Here is an 18,252-nt window from a genome sequence, read left to right on the forward strand (position 1 = left end):
GCTATAGTAGATAAGGTATCGGAGCCAGCCGGCACCGAACCCACTACCTTCGAGGCAGATACATCGGTTCCAGCCGGAGCCACCGGAGGAGGCTTAGATACTGAAGCCTGACCCTTCGGTGGCTTAGAAGGTTTCCCAGACCCTGCCTTCGAGGGAGAACCTTCTGGCTTAAGTAAGCCACGGAGGATAAGTTAGTTCTTCCTTTCTTGCAGGACTCTCTGGCTAAAGGAGTGACACAAAGCACAGGAGTCCTGCAGGTGCAAAGGCCCCAGGCAATAAACACAAGAAGTGTGACCGTCTGTCAGAGACATTTTCTGACAGCACGAGTCACACTTCTTGAAGCCTGAGACCTTGCCTTCCCTAGACATATCCTAGGTGGAAGAAACACAGACAAACCCCAACAAACACACAAATTAATCCCCTACACACAACACACAGGAAGGGATTAACAACTGGGGTTTAAGGCCTAACTAATTACACTAAGGCTTAAAAGAAGTTATAAAAGTTCGAACAAAAAGGGAATAGGGTGGGCTGTAATCACTACAGACTACACTATGACTAAAAAAGGGAAAATAAAAATACTAACTAAGCTTCTCTTTCTTTTACAAGAAATTCACTTACCTCTGCTGGTAAAGGAGACCTCTTTCGCTAAGCGGCAAACGAGATCTGAGGTAGTTCCGCCTTGCATCATGGGATATAGGGTTGCCTCGAGCTGGTAAAAGGAGTTCCTAAGCTAAAGCAAGTGCCGAGTCGGAGCCGAGGATCGGCTCCGAACCCATCCAGCAAGAATGAAGGCGAGATTGACAACTTAACATCGAAAATTTCAGGTAGCGGCCGACCAGCACTTGCAAACTGTTTCTGCTTTGGGCACCTCCTCGGCAAGAAAGACTGATGTAATGGCATCGGCTGCCTGTTTTATATCCCTGACGACCTGACGTCATTGAAGAAGCGACAGCATCCGACACAGAAATCCTAAGATTCTGGTATTCTGGCTGACTGAGGGCTACCTGCAGGCAGATAACCCAAGTGTGATGACTGCAACAGTGAAACATGAAGAACATCTGATAATGTTATCTACACACACAAAACCTTATGAAACACTTGAAGTCTGGATGAATAGGGATGTGAAGATAAGCTTTTTTTTTTTAATCTAGTGTTACCAGGAAGTTTAAATGAGGAAGAAGATATAACAGTTTGTGAAGTGACATCATAGTGAACTGGGCACCATCACCAGCAGGTTTAGGAGTGAAAGATCACGAACTGGTCTCCAAACATTTTCACTCTTTAGCAATAAAATGTCATTAAATAAAAACCTTTCCCAACCTGGGATGTAGGAACTATCATTCCTGGGACAGTATGCCCCTTCTTAAATCCTTTCTGAGGTATTCCAGCTACAAGTTAACTGTTTTTTTCTGAAAAAAAAAAAAGTTCTAAGCTTGTTTTCTGCCTTTCCTTTTACGAGAGTAGTCCAGATACAGATTTGTTGTATCCAGGACTCTCTTGTAAGTTTCTGCGTTCCCTAGACCTTTCTGTGTTAGAGGGAAGCCTTCCACTTTATCGGTGGGAGTGGTAAGCACTAGACAGCCTATATACCACAAGAGGAGTGGTTTCTGGCTCTGAAATTGCAGATTATTGGCCATTTGGGCAGTTTTTTCTATCTCTTTCAACTTTCGCTTCTCTCTTGTACTTTAATTAGCTTATTCACTTAGCATTTCATCAGGCTTTTTGTAGCACACAAGGGCCATCAGCACCTGATGTCCTATAAGGAAACAGCTCCAGTACTTAGTAATGATGACCATCGCTCCAGGCATGTCTAAAGGTCAGTTGCCTGTGCTTTCTCCTATTAACCTGGTGAACTTGGGCATTCTGAGGCAATGTAGCAACTGGGTCATGTACACAGACAACCCTCTCCTCTTACCTCCCAACACTCAAAGACTTGTGAGAGATGCACTTACATTTCCAAACTGTAAGCCATGCACTCTCCAGCCAACACCAGAATAGCTTGTCAACAGGAGAAGGTCAACACCTGCACCGCAGCACATGGACCACATAGACATCCAGAACACCCACCATCACAGCCCTCACACAAAAACACAAACCACACCACCCACCTTCGCGGACTCTCAATAGAAATCTACCCAAACAGCAGAGACCTCCAAGGCAGAAACACACTCGACCACCACAACACAGCAGAAACCGCAAGACACATAGCTCACCTACACAGTGTGCTTCTCAACCTAAGCCTCTAAGGCAAAACAGCTTGCCCAATACAATAATCATAGGTGACTCAATCACGAGGCACACTGATGTCCCACTCACTAGGTTGAATAAGGAGAAGGTAACAAGTCAGCTGTCTATCAGGTGCCAGAATCCAACAGATAAAACATGCACTCAGGTCACTCCACAACAAGTACAAGTATGACTCTGTCATTGTCCATGTGGGCGTGAATGACCTGAGATGCACCTCTCTAGACTACATGAAAAGAGACATGGTGAAGCTCTCGGATTATAGCCCAGGCAGGTATGACCCTAGCCCTGAGCAGCATCCTACCATCGCCCAGAATGATACAACAGTACAAACAGAAAATTATCGACTTCAACAATTGACTAAGTTTCTGGTGTCATTCTAAGGGGATCCAGTATCTGTCTCCTTGGGATGACATGACTGACAGACCTCGATGCTTTGCCAGAGAAGGCCTGCTTCTGTCTCCCCTGGGTTTCCTGGTACTGGCTAAGGCTCTTGCCACCCTTGTAGTGCCTTTTTTAGGCGGTGTTCCAAAGACCAAATTACCACCGTAACAGATATAAATGTAATCTGAGGGTCATGCTGCTCAATGCTAGAAGTCTAAAACTCAAGATGCACTCGCTCGAAGTACTCCTCAAAATGGAGAACATCGACATTTGTGCTGTAATGGAGACCTGGTTTAAAGCAGCAGAAAGCACCCCTGCACTACCAGGCTACAACTCATTTCACACCTTTTGGCCCAGAACATGGACCGAAGCTCCTAAGGCAGTAGTGTCTCCATATTTATAAAGGATATGCACACCTCCAGACTAGTAGACTAGCATAACACATCTGAGATACTCCAGGTACAACTAACATTGGGTAAGACTGAGATTCAGGTCGTAGCCTGCTATAGGCCCCCAACCATGTCTCAAGACTCACTCCACATTCCTAAGCACCCTGGAAACTATTAAAATCCAATCCAGCACTTTCATAACAGGTGACTTCAACTATCCTTCCATCAGCTGGGAAACCTACTCATGCACCAATGCACCGGCCAACGCTTCCTGGAATTCATCAATTCCAATGCCATGGACGAGCTCATTCTTACCCCCATTAGATAAAGCAACATCCTTGACCTGGTTAATGCTAACATGGGCAACCGTTGCTCCAATAGTCAATTCCTCCCTGGTTAGATCCGACCACAAACTAATCACCATGGAAATTCACATCTCACCCACACCCCCTGCAAAGGTATCCACCACGGAAAACTTCTCCAAAGCTGAGTTTGGACTCCTAAAAAAAAGAAGTGGCTAACTTCACAGCACCCATATCAATGGAAAATAGATGCATAGCTGCCGAACTCTACACCAATGCACTGTACGAACATGTATATAAATGCATGGAACTAGCCATACCCAACAGAACCAAGACACACTCCTTCAAAAAAAGGATGCCAATCTGGTGGTCCCCTGCCATTAACTCATTCACTTCACAACAGCTCAAAAAATGCTGCCTGCTAACTTCCACCATAGGAACAACAGTGCAGCCTGAGCTCAGTCCATTTGTAATACCATATAGAAAACAAATGTCCATAACTCTTTAAACATAAACATCTAATCAGCGTATCCTATAACTAAAAAGATCATCTCTACTTGACTCCAAGTAGACTATTCTCTATCTGTTTATCCTAGCACTTGGTCCTACAGTACTTATTTCCTTGATACGGCACTCTTATAGATAGCACCCCAAAAAAGCCAAACCCCCATTTCTCAGCCACCCACGTCCCCCGGAATCTCTTTCAAAGTATTTTTGTCTAGTCCTTCTAGCATGTCGAGGGATCAGTTGCTAGTATCCTCTCCTGCTCAACTGGTGAACCTGGGAATATTGAGGCAATGTTACAATTGCCTCATGTACACAGACAACCCTCTCCTCCTCCCACAAAACACAAATACATGTGAGAGATGCAACTATCTGCCAAACTGGAGGCTGAGCTCTCTCAACATAGGACTGGCAAGACCAGTCAGGAGGAGAAGGTTACCACACACACTATAGACCCAGTCTCACATAGTACCATCACAACCTCAAATCATACACATAAACACACAAAGACATACTCGGAGGCTCTGATCAAAAATCTACCAAAACAGCAGAGGCCACCAAAGCAGACACCCAAACAACCACCACCTCAGCACAAAACACCTGAAACACATAGACCTCACAGTCAGAGTGTCAAAGAGTCACAGCCCTTAAGGCCAAACACAATGCCAGACACACTAGTCATTGGTGACTCCATAGTCAGACACAGTGACGTCCCGCTCACCAGACTGAGTAAGGAGAGGGTCACAGTAAGCTGCCTGTCGGGCGCTAGAATCCGCCACATAACGCAAGCACTCAGGTCTCTCAACAGCAGGTACAAATATGACTCAGTCATTGTCCACGCTGGTGTAAACGACCTGAGACGTACCTCCTTGGACTACATGAAAAGAGACATTGAGGAGCTCTCTGATTATGTAGCCCAGGCAGGTATGACCCTGACCTTGAGCAGTATCCTACCTTCACCAAGAATGATGCCACAATACAGAGATAAGATGATCAGCTTTAACAATTGGCTTAATTTCTGGTGTCATTCAAAGGGATCCAGTGTCTGTCTGCCTGGGATGACATGCTGGACAAGCCACGCTGCTCAAGGACGGCTTGCACCTGTCACCCTGGGATTCCGGATATTGGCAAAGGCTCTTGCCACCCCCATAGTGCCTTTTAGGCAAGGCTCAAATTCTAAACCTACCACCCTAGAACACAAAAAAGGAAAAAAACTAAGGGTAATGCTGCTCAATGCCAGAAGTCTAAATCTCAAAATGCACGCACTCGAGGCCCTTCTCAGTATGGAGAACATCGATGTCTGTGCTGTGACAGAAACCTGGTTCAAGGCTCCTGAGAGCACCCCAGCACTATCAGGTTTTACCTCATACCATGCGTTCGGCCCCAAAATCCGGACAATACCAAGAAAGGAGGGGGTATCCATATTCATCAAGGACACCCACACCTCAAGACTGGTGGCAACGCGATGCATCGGAAACCATCCAGGTGCAATTAACCATAGGCAAGACTGCTCTGCAAATCGTAGCATGTTACAGGCCACCCTCACAAACTCAGGAACCTCACATGGCCTTCCTGAAAACACTAGAGGGATAAATGTATCACCAAACACCATCATACTAGGTGACTTCAATTACCCTAATATAGACTGGGAACACTACTCAAGCTCAAACACCCTAGCCCAAAAGTTCCTGGAATTCATAAACTCAAATGCCATGGAACAACTAGTCACCATCCCCACAAGAGGAGATAGCATACTTGATCTCATCATCACGAACATGGGAGCACAATGTTCAACACCGAAGTATACCCCTCACTGGTGAGATCAGATCACAAACTAATCTCACTGGAGGTCCTCATCCCACCCCACCTGAAATAAAAAGACCACAGTAAAGAACTTCTCGAAGCCGACTTCACACTTCTAAAGACTAGTGTGATCTCCTTTAAGGCCCCGAGCTGGCGGAAAACAGTACTCAAGCCGCTGAATCACTTACAAATGCCTTCTACCAGCACCTGCAGGACTGCATGGATAAGGCAATCCCAAACAAAACAAAGACTCTTTGTACCAAAGGCATGCGTCCAGTCTGGTGGACCCCAGCCATAAACAAACTCTACAACAAAAGAAGGAAGCTACTACAAGATAGAACAAAATCCTTAAAAGGTAAGACACCCTTGATCACTATAAGTAAAAAACTAAGAGCTCTCATAAAATCATCCAAAGCAAATTTTGAGAGAAAAATAGCTAAAGACTCAAAAGACAATCATAAGGCCTTCTTTAGCTATGTTAGAAACCTGGGAGGAAACTCCCAGATATGCTCTGAACTAGTTCAAAATGATGTGAAGATTACTGATCCTACAGACATTGCCAACATACTGGCTGATAGGTTCAGTGCAAACTTCTCCCCCCCAAAAGGAGAGATATCTATACCAAATGATTGCAGCCCCCAAAAATTTCCAACGCCCAAGTGAGAACTGCTCTCCAAAGCAAAAACACAGCATCCATGGGACCAGATGGTGTCCCCGGCTGTGTGCTCCACGAACTCAATGAGGAATTAAACCCACAGCTAGAACAGCTGTTTAATCAAAGTCTTACCTCTGGATACGTACCCAGGGAGTGGCGCACAGCAACTGTGGTCCCACTTCACAAAGGCGGTGCCTCCACTGATCCTGGAAATTACCGCCCATTAGCTTGACAAGCCTTATCTGCAAAGCCATGGAGAGGATCATAATGGACCTCATAAATAAAGACATAGGGAATTTGCAGACTTTGGATCCAACCCAGTTTGGCTTTGTCAAAGGCAGATCATGCCTTTTAAACTTGGTTGACTTTTTCAAAACAGTCACCAAAGCCATTGACGAGGGAAAGGCAGTCCATACAGCCTACCTCGATCTGGCGAAGGCCTTCGATACAATTCCCCACTCGTGTATCATTGAAAAACTCATCAGCTTAAATGTTAACCCATACATCACAAGATGGGTTGCAAACTGGCTGAGTGACAGAACCCACAGGGTCAGAGTTGCTGGCGCCATGTCAGACTCAAAGCCCGTCACAAGTGGTGTCCCACAGGGCTCAGTCCTGGGCCCACTCTTGTTTGGCATCTACTTTTCCGAAGTACAAGCAAACACAGGAGGGTTATGGCTGACAAAGTTTGCAGATGACTGCAAACTGGGCGCCATAGTAGAAAACACATCTGACACAGATATCCTACAGAAGGGTCTTACAGAAACGGATAACTGGTGCCAGAGCCATGGCCTAAAGTTAAATGCCAAAAAATGCATAGTCATACCCTTCGGGAAGAACAAGGTTACCCCTATCTACCAAATAGGTGGCAATCCACTGAGCACAGAAGAAGTTATCAGAGACCTGGGGACCCAGGTTGATAGTAGTCTGTCATTCGACATCCATGTAGCTAAAGTAGTTAGAAAGACCTTCTACATTGCCCACCTTATCATGAAGGGATTCTCATCTAGATCAAGGGAGGTCATGGTCTCCCTTTACTCATCACTCATCAGACCAATGATTGAGTACAATGCCCCATTCGGAATGTATCTGACCCGACACTTGCAGCAGCTGGAGAGGCCACAAAAGTTCCTCACCAAAAGGATAAAGGGTCTCAAAAATCTGTCCTATGCTGCCCGACTGAAAGAACTCCAGCTCTATTCAGTCGCCACCGCTTGCTCAGAGGTGACCTTTGCCTAACATATAAGGCCATGTCAAACCCAGATTTGATGAATATGCTTCACCTCAAAAATCTAGATCCATCAGAGTCACAAAGGCGGAGACTCAAACCTCGACACGACCATTAATAGGACGTGCTGGAGGATAGATTCATCACCCAAAGACTCCCTATGCTGTGGAACAAAATCCCGGTATATGTGAGGCAGAGCACCTCGCTGGCCTTGTTCAAGAGAAATCTTGACCAATGGATGGGAGATCGCAGATATACCCCAGGGATTACCTCAGTGTCACTGCTCGACAGAGGCACAGCAAAATAATGGGTATAGTTCCCCATACTAAAGGGGTGGCGTAAGCCACAAAACGATGGGCTAGGCTTATAAATGCCCTCGGGCAGATAGCCTAGTATGAACCTATGAACCTATGAACCTATAATAGCTAGACTAAAAATGTAAATGTGAAGTTGTTCAACAGACACTGAGCTTTCCAACAGTGTAAATGCTGATAGTGCTTATCTAAGTCATTATTAAATATTTGTCAGGGAATGCGGATATTGTGCATATGTTTTACCCTTTTGGAAAACAAATCACAATATCTTGGTGAATGTGCCATGTAGACCCATAAAATTTGTAATTAATTTGTTTGTATGAATGTCAGCTTTAAAATAATACCTTAACCATTACTGTCTGATACTCCTTTACTGAGATATTCACAGAAATATGATATTTCTCATAACTGATAAAGCATAATATCTATCAACAGACAGACTACATAGTGTACAAGTTGTGTGGCTCGATGTCAGTTTCAAAATGGTGCATAATTTGTATTGTCACCATGCTCCCTTACAAAGATATGGACATAATAATGAGAAATAATGCAAATGTATAATTCTCATAATCCTACAAGACTAAACAAACTATGATATCTGTACATGTGTACAGAGCACAGACAGTTATTTTACCATGTTGTAAGAAGTAATACTGTCTTCAAAATGAGGTATTACTTGGCACATTGACATGCTCATTCACAGGGTTATTTACCAAAATATGAAAAAAATAATTATTTTCATAACCTAAGTCCTAAACAAACTTTGACATCTGTACATGTGTACAGCATACAAACACAATTCTTTTACCATGTCGTAACTATTAATACTGTCTTCAAAAAGAGGTATTACTTATCACACTGACATGCTACCTTGCAAAGTTATTTACCAAAATATGAAAAAAAATCATAATTTCCATAACATAAGCCCTAAACAAACTGATATATGTACATGTGTAGAGTGCATGGGCAAAGATTGTTTACCATGTTGTAAGGACTAACACTCTTCAAAATGAGGTATTACTTAGCACATTGATATCTTTCCTTTGCAAAGTCATTCGCTAAAATATAAAAAAAAAATCATAATTTTCATAAACTTATTCCTAAAATAAACTGATATCTGTACATGTGAACATCATACAGACACAGTTCTTTCATCATGTCAGGACTAACACTGTCTTCAAAATGAGGTATGACTTGGCACAATTACATGCCCCCTAGCAAAGTTATTTACCAAAATATGAAAAAAATCATAATTTGCATAACCTGAGTCCTAACAACCTGAAAACCAGCAGTTCATACACACACTCAGTAGTAGACAGGTATCACTGTAAACATACACATTCTTGGTGTAGCCAACATACTGCTGAATGGGTACTGACAAACAGCGACATACAGGGCACATGTAAAGAGAAAAAGCAGGGTAAAGATCCACTAATGAACCCAGGACAAGCATGGGACTTCAGTGGCACTCGAGGGCATCTGATGTGTCTGACATCTGTGCTAGGTACCCACTCAGACTGCTGATACCACTACTGTCTCACAACCTCCTTCACTGTCAGCAGCCTGCCTTACCTCTGCCTTTGCTCTTTACATGAGTCCATTCAGTAATGGACATAAGGAATCAAGGACGCAAATAATGCAATATTTCTTGCCCTGACCTACATACATTTACTGTACCAGAGTGGAGGGAGAGTGAAAGGGCACACGAGAAAAGAAAAAGACGTAACCAAGACACTTTCTTTTTGCGGGTGGCCTTTTGGGGAGGGACTGAAGGCATCGGAGTGGTACCCTTGAAACCATGCATAGAAAACTGTATAGTGACTGTCATACAGGACATTACTACATGGTATGTTCAATTGCAGTAGTTCACAAAAATATGAAGCATATAACCACAAAGGTTACTTTACTGTGTATCAAACAAATTGTGAAAATGACAGAAAGAAACTGGGGGTGGTGGGGGTGGGGTGGCTGGAAATGACTCCACATAGACAACCCAAGTCTTGCTTGTGCACTCATCAATGTGATAACTTTTACTTAAGTGAATTACAGTGACAGCTGCTAAGAGTTTTACCTGAAAAGTGAGAATGAGTCAGTGCTATTTTCTAACTCCACTTATTATGTGACAATGACCTGCATTTCACTACCGCAACGTTCTCCATGCTCAGACACAAGTAATAATTGCTGCACATAACCTGTTGAGTAGGCATTCACTATTATCTTGTAAGAAAGTGTGTTATTAAGTGGGGGTACTGGCAAAGTATAAATGGTCAAGGAAGTCATTTACCATAAAATTCTTATGAATCCTATGAAAATGACTGAAATCAACTTCAGAATAAGAAATACATTGATATACCATGGGAAATACCAAATATAGAAAATGCAGTTGTCTACATTTACCATAAATGTAGATGTCTGAGTGTATTCACTGTTGCAGTCATCACAATTGGGTTATCTGCCTGCACGTAGCCCTCAATCGGCCCGAATACCAGAGTCTTAGTATTTCTACATCGGATGCTCTGCTTCTTCCATGACGTCAGGGGTATAAAAACAGGCAGCTGAAGCCGTTACATCAATTTTTCTTGCCACACATGTCAGGAGCCACCATATTGGGAGCTAGTATATGGTGTGGAAACCACCACCAGTAAAAAGTAAATACCAATACCATTAGGAATAGCCATAGAGAGGAGAGATAGAAAGATACAGAAAATCAGGGGCTGGAGGGAGGGAAATCAGGACTGCAACAGTGAATACACTCTAACATCTACATTTTTGATAAGTGTACACAACTGTACTATGTTCTTCGTGCATCACTGTTGCAGTCATCACACTTGGGTTGATTCCAAAGCTGAGGAAGGGTGGAGGCAGTCAAGAAGAGTTAGGGCTGGCTAGTAGGCCCTAAAAGACTGCTGTAGCAAATCCTGCCCTGGATTTGGAAAATATAGGTAAGTGGTAATGCTTGTTGAAGGTGTGTACAGAACTCCAGGTTGCAGCTTCCAGAATGTCCCTGGTAGAGACTCCCCTGAGAAATGCTGTAGGGGTAGAAGTAGCCCTAGTGGAATGTGTTCTGACCCCCCTGAGGGGTTGGTTTTCCGTGGTGCTTGCAACAGAAATTAATGCAGTGTGCTATCCATTTGGAAATGGTTTCTTTAGAAATGACCTTGCCCTCTGCCCCTGTTGCAAAGCTGACTAGCAGCTGGTCAGATTTTCTGAAAGGCTTAGTCCTATTAAGGTAGAACTTGAGCTGTCTGTGCATGTTAAAAGAGTGCAGAATAATTTCCCCTTTATTCTGAGGGTTAGGGAAGAAGGTTGGCAAATGGATGGATTGGTTTAGGGCCACACTGGAACCACCTTAGGCATAAAGGACGGGTTAGTCCTGGGGGAAACCCTGTCAGCATGGAAAATAATAAAGGGTTCCACAGCCATCAGTGCCTGCAGATCAAACACTCTTCTAGCTGAAGGGATGGCTAGCAGCAAGGCTGTTTTCCAAGAGAGGATAGGCCTCTGTGGAGTAGCTCTGACAGGTAATCCAGGATTAGAGGTAAGGAGGGCACTGCTGTGTCCTTTCCTTTAGACTGAATCCACTTTTCTACATAGGATTGCCTAGTACTAGGCCTTCTGACTTCAAGAATGATGTCCAGCACCTGTTTACTTAGGGTTGCTGGTGGAGTATTCAAGGAATAAGCCAGACTGCAAGATTTAGGGTTTGCAATTGTGGATGCAAAAACTGTCCCTCCTGCTGTGACAGCACGGTAGGGTCTGGTGGAGGTGCCAGGGTAGCACCATTGTCAGGCTGCACAGGAGGGGTACCAGTGCTGGTGTGGGCATTCCGGGGCAATCAGAATTGTCCTTGGCCTGTTTTCTTTAATCTTGAGTAGTACTCTTGAGAGAAGGGGCAGAGGGGGAAAGGCATAGATTGAGAGGTTTTCCCATTGAAAGGATAGGGCATCCACCTTCCAGGCCCAGCTGTGAGCTTCCTGGTGCAGAATTTGCTTAACTGGTGGTTGTGGAGGGAGGCAAAGAGGTCCACCTATGGGGTCCCCCACCTCTGGATCAGAAGGTTGAAGGTGCTGGGCTCCAATTTCCACTCGTGTGGGACTAGGAGATTTCTGCTTAAGTCATCTGCCCGTGAATTTTGTTTCCCTGGCAGGAACTGATCTTGTAGACAGACTTGGTTGTCCAAAGCTGTGCTCCACAGAGTCATGGCTAACCTGTAGAGTGGGTAAGAATGGATTCTTTCCTGCTTGTTTATGTACCACATAACTGTGGTGCTTTCTGTTTTTATCTGCAGTTGTCCTGGAAGGATTAGGTATCTGAAAGCTGTCAGAGTATTCTGTACAGCTAGCATCTCCTTTGGTTGATGTGCAGGATAATTTGGCTTGGGCTCCAGTGGCCCTGAATGCATTTGCCAGCCATGTGGGCCCCCATGCATAGTCTGATGTGTCTGTGGTCAGGGTTTGGGCGCCATGGGGTAGAGTAAAATGCAGTCCCTTGTTGTGGTTGCATGCTTCTGCCCACCAAAGGAACTCTGCCCTCAGACAAGGTATGATAGGAATGACTGTTTTCAGGTCCTGTGAATGTTGACATCAAAGACTTTTGAAGTACCACTGAAGTTTCCTCATATGCAGTCTTGCATATGGAATTAGCAGAATACATGAGGCCATGAACCCTAGGGCTTGCAGTAGCTGGGTTCTGGTGGCCATTTGCTTGAAGTAGTCTGTCAGACAGACCTGTTTTTCTGAAGTGAGAAATGCCATCTGGGAAGTTGTGTCCAAGCTTGCTCCCAGGTATTCAATCTTTTGACTGGGCACCAGTTGTGATTTCTTTTCATTGATGGTGTACCCCAATGAAGTGAGAAGGCTTTTTACAAATGCCAGGTGCTGAAGAAGCAATTCCTGGCTGTCCGCCTGAATCAGGCAGTCGTTCAAGTACAGGTAAATTTGGACATTTCTCTGCCTGCAGTATGCACTGACTGGAACAAGGCATTTTGTGAATATGATGGGCGCAGTAGATAAGCCAAAGGGAAGTGCAGAGCACTGATGATGCATAGATCCTGCCCTGAAACGTAGATATTTCCTGCATGATTCCATGATGGGGATGTCCAGATAAGCTTCTTTTAAGTCTAGTGTGACTAACCAGGCATCCTTGTCTAATATAGGGAGAATCTGTTGCAGGGTAAGCATCTTGAATTTTGGGATCACCAGGAAGGTGTTGAGAATTGAAAGATCCAGGATTGGGCACAAACAGCCCTCTTTCCTGGGTACCAGGAATAGTCTGGAGTAGAAACCCTGACCCCTTTGTTCTGCTGGAACTGGCTGAACAGCTCTGATGTTGAGCAGGGAAAGAACTTGGTTTTCAGCCTCTGCCCACTGGTTTGGAGGAAGGTCTGGAAACCCGCTTTGGGTTGGCAGTGAATAGAAATAAAATTTGTACCCCTGGGATACAATGTTGAGGACCCAACAGTCCCGAGTGATGGACATCCAGTTTTTTGCATGAAGGGCAAGTTTTCCTCCTAGGGGCACAAGCAATTGGGCAGGGCTTGGAAGTACAGCTGAGAAGTCATTGTGAACTTTTTTCATATGAAGGTGGCTTGCCACTCCCTGTTTTAGGGGTGGGAGCACTCCATTGGTCAAATCTCTGCATACCCTGAGACTGTAGTCTGGGTAGTCTGTTTCCCCTGGGTCTTGTTTGGGAAGGCCTGGAGGGGGACGGAAAGGACCAGTGTTTTGAAGGGCAATGCCTACTGAATCGAGGTGGTTGCACTTGTAAGAATTCTTTAACAGTTTGGATAGATTTAGCTTTTTCTTCCATCTTTTTAAGAACTTCTTCTGCTTTGGTGCCAAACAAAACATCCTTATTTAAAGGGGCGTCTAGTAATTTGGATTTGACATGATCTGGCAAGGTCTGCTCCTTCAGCCAAGCATGTCTTCTCAGTACAGAGCCAGTGACTGCAGCCCTGCAAGATGCTTCTAGGGCATCAAAACCACACTGCAAAGTATGCTTACTAACTTGGTTTGCAGAATGTATAAGCTCTTGCAAATCTTCTTTATTTTCTGCACAATCTGGAAATATTACCATTTTTTGTTTGAGTTCCATAACATATTGCTGATACTTCAGCATGTGAAACTGGCAATTCAATGCCCTGATAGCATGAGTTGCAAAGGTACATACCTTCTTACCCCATCTGTCTAAAGCCCTGGAATCCCTGTCCAAAGGGGTAGGATTTTTGGCTGTAGTAGCCTTAATACCTTTAGGTCCCTGGGAAATTATCTCTGGATCAGCAGTAGGACTCTTGAAAAGAAACTGGTGGGAATCAGGTGCTCTGTAGTACCTGTCAGGTTTCCTAGGGGCCTAGGAGGTAAGGTGTCTGGATTAAGACTGTACACCATGAAAACATCATCCACAACATCCAGGACAGGGGGAATAGCTAAAGGGCTGTGCTGAGGTAGCTCTAAAAATTCTGAGTCTCTGGACTGAGGATAGTCTTGGCATTCCCAATGGAAATGCTCTCAAAGTATGCAGGGTTTCACCAAAAGAGAAATCCTTTGGAGGGGTGGCAAAGGGAATGGATTCATCTGCATCTGAATCCTCATAGGCTGATAAGGGCATGTCCTGATAATCAGAAAGGTCAGAGTTGTCGGAATCCTGGTCTGTAGAATCTGAAGGCAACTGAATTATTTGTTTCTTAGCAGGGGAAGGCTGGCTTCCCCTTATTAGCGTTATAAGGTCTTCCTCTATTCCAAGCATTTGTTTTGGTGGCATGGGGGCCTGTGAATGTGCTTTGGTCATCAGTTTTCTAGGCGTAGTGCGTACTCTGGGCCTAAGAAACTCAGTAGTTTTGGCTAAAAAAAGAAGTCGGTTTGATTCAAACATCGGTAGGTCGGAAAACACCCTCCTAAGATGGTGCCTGCACAGCAGCTCCGGACCCATCCAAGGTAGAGACATCTGCTGGTTCCATTGTCGAAGAAGCATCTTGCGGAATACCGGACTCCGAATGGGTCTCAGCAGAGGCCTGCGAATCCAAAGAAGCAGGCATCAGAGGCTGCAAAGGCGCCTCACTGAGTACAGGCGGACTGGTGACTAGCTTAACGGAAGTGCCGTCGGCAGTTTTGGACCAATGTGGTCTGTCTTTATCCTTACGTTTTTTCGGAAGATCGGTAGTTGGATGGCTTACCAAAGCCATTTTGGAATATGGAGATTGAGAGTAAAAAGATTTAGTAACAAAATTAGCCCGACGACAAATGGTTCAAGCGTTAAACAAGGCACAAAACCAACAGCGAGGGATGTCATGGTCTGGACCTAAACAGGTGACGCAGTAAGAATGAAAATCTCTGTGAGGTATTTGCTTTCCACAAGCAAGACAATTGTTAAATTTTTCTGACTTCGGTTAGAGCAAGAAAAAAGGATCCCCAACAGGGTACTTAGCTTTAGAAGACTTCAGGATTATCAACTCGAAAAACGAAAATTTCAGCACTTGTGAACTGCTTCTGCTTCGGGCTCCTCCTCGGTAAGAAAGACTGATATAATGGCGCCGGCTGCCTCTTTTTATACCCCTGACGACCTGACATCATGAAAGAAGCGACAACATCTGATGCAGAAATACTAAGACTCTGGTATTCAGGCCGACTGAGGGCTACCTGAAGGCAGATAACCCAAGTGTGATGACCGCAGCAGTGAAACACGAAGAACATCTGCTTTCTGCTTTGATTAGCATCATTTATTTCCAATTTATTTAGCTTTTTAACTATTCTTGAGTGGTGATTGTGTCAAAAGCTTTCGTCAGGTTGAGGTATGTGGTGTTTACAGTTTTGTCATCTTCCATTAATTTGATGACCTTTTCAAAAAAATACACCAGTATAAGTAAGCATGAACTGCCCTTGACAAATCCAAACTGAGAAGAGTCCAGTGTTTGGAGATTCTTAATTTATTACTTCCATGATAAGTCTTTCCATGGCTTTGCATATGAAGCTGGTTGGACTTATTGGTCTGTAATTCCTTGGGTCATGGAGCTTTTCTCCCCAGGGTCTCCAGTGAAAAGTTTTTTTTTTTTAACCCATATAGACTTTTTCAGTAAACAAATGCAAATAAATAAAAGCAGTACTGGTCAGCAATGTAAAATAAGTAAACCAGAAGCATTTTGCTTCCCTACTAGACAACAATGATAAAATGCATTAAAAATTAATTTGTACAGTCAGTAATCAAATGTAAATCCAATCCAATTAAATAAATGAATAAATAAAGTAGCTGTCAAGAAGTACCATCCTTATAAGCAAACACTAATGGAAAGACAGCAGTCAAAAATATGTGAACATGCTACTACTGTCCAGAAAGTCCAGAAAGTCAGATTCCTACTTCAAATTCAAGATGATCGTAACATATCCTTTAGCATTACAAAGCAAATATTTAAAAAATACTTTACTATGCAAATATTGAAATATTATCACCCCAATGACATTAATAGCATTTTACAAGTAAGTGAGTTACAAAAGGCAATGGCACTGGAAAAAAGTTTTTTGGGGATCAATGCCATTTCAATTAAATTAATTATACTTAAATGAAAATAAACAAGCTGTAATTTAAACAGACTTTTTCCCTTGCTAAGCATCAGCTGTACAACAGAAAAGTATATTTGCATTCACCAATAACTACCTTAGAGGTAGTGCTCAATCAAGTTACATGGAATTCAGCAGAAGTAAACTACAACACTATCAGAATATACTATGGCAATAAAAGACCTTTCAACTGCATCTGATTTTGCCTATCAACATCATTAGAGTAATATCAAAACATTGTTTCTGATTTGGGTCTTTCCACCATCACTTTGCCCTGACTGCTGAGCAAAAAAGTTGAGAGCTGTGACAGAGGTGACTGGCACAGAACATTACAGTATCATCCCCATTGCTTGTAAAATATCTGTGATTTTATCATTCTCATTTATTAATGAGAATTACACTTAGTCAATGTGGCTGATAATACTCTTCAAAAATGCATGTTCATGCAAAATCTGTTTCATTAACTTTTTTAAATGAATTATATTTAAAAATTTTCCTGATTTTAGGGCTTTGCCCACTATTGTAACTAAAGCATCATGTGCTCTGTAAAAAAAAAGAAAATACCTCTTCTCCACCAAGATAAAGATTAAAATAGTATTTAAAATTGTAGCTGTTTGCTACAATTAAATTACCAGGTGCGTTAGTGCTTCAGTGAGACCGCAAATGCAGATCAGCATTCATTTATGAAGCCAGTACCACACTGCCAACCCTTGCACCTTACACTCGATGTTTGCTCTAACATTTACATACTAATTCTAATGCTAAAAAGGTTTAACAGAGCAGTATTGCAACCATCACTTACAAGTTAACAACCCCAGCATTACTAATACAAAGGATCATGTATACATGTAGCTGACCAGCCACGGGGTCAATATTCTTACTCAGGAATACAATAAATTTATTTTATCACCGAGCTTTACAAATCAAAAAATATTAACAAAATACTCAGTTCAAGGGGGTTTCTGTTGTGAAGCTGCAAGGGAACATGTAACACCATCAATATGCACATCATGTTCAATTCCAAAAAGTAGTGATGTGTGGTTAGGTTAGGGAATTACTTTTCTCAAAATAAAAACAGAAATTATGTACCCATAAAAAGATCATCACATCGACTGTAGGCTACGCTGTATGAAGAAACAATAAGGAGTATAATGTCACATGTGCATACAAGTATTCGGAATCTACTGTCATTAGAATTGTAATAATAAGGTTGCATCTGCTTAACGCTTACAGCCAAGTTGACGGCTCTGGGGAAAATCTGTCTGATCAACAATCAACACACATGGCTGTAACACAACAGGACCACAATATACATATTGCTGGAAAAAATACACTGCATCTAAGAATGTGCATAACCAAAGAAATACAAGCTACGTCTCTCTATTACTACTGAAGTCAATGCTGTAGTTTTCTAGATCAGTCTGACACAGGCCAAAACATAGGGACAGATATGGCTTTGATGACACAGTACTAAAAAAAAAAAACAAACTTTGCACAGCGGCAGCAACTCAATAATCCAATTGACTGCCACCTCTCACAATGTTAACAGACTTGTCTTACTGCAGTTACTTGTACCCAATGGCGATTTTCTCCGAAAAGTCAACTATAAAGATCAGGTAACTCCACACTGAAAAATAAGTTGAGAAAGTACCTGAAAAAGTTCAGGTACTTTTTCAACTTATTTTTTTAACAGTGGAGTTACAATATGGCTGTAAAGTTAGATGCGTTTCAGGAAGGGACTCTGGCGTAACTGCATACAATTATTACCATCTCACAGCGTGCTCGGATGTAAGCACAAAGGTGCTGTGAGGTGGTATTCGGGGTTAATGAGTTAATAAACTCTACAACAGAAGGAAGAAACTGTTGCAGAAAAAGGT

General features: G+C 43.1%; 1 protein-coding gene across 1 annotated transcript in view; it reads right to left on the reverse strand.

The window, feature by feature from the left end:
• GREB1 (growth regulating estrogen receptor binding 1) overlaps positions 1–18,252 on the reverse strand; it is a 3,935,532-nt gene that overhangs the window by 1,374,592 nt on the left and 2,542,688 nt on the right. The gene's annotated exons all lie outside the window — the stretch shown is intronic.

The sequence above is a fragment of the Protopterus annectens genome, chromosome 1.part1 (assembly GCF_019279795.1).
Source record: "Protopterus annectens isolate FY-2018-M chromosome 1.part1, PAN1.0, whole genome shotgun sequence".
In the NCBI taxonomy this organism is placed as follows: domain Eukaryota; kingdom Metazoa; phylum Chordata; order Ceratodontiformes; family Protopteridae; genus Protopterus; species Protopterus annectens.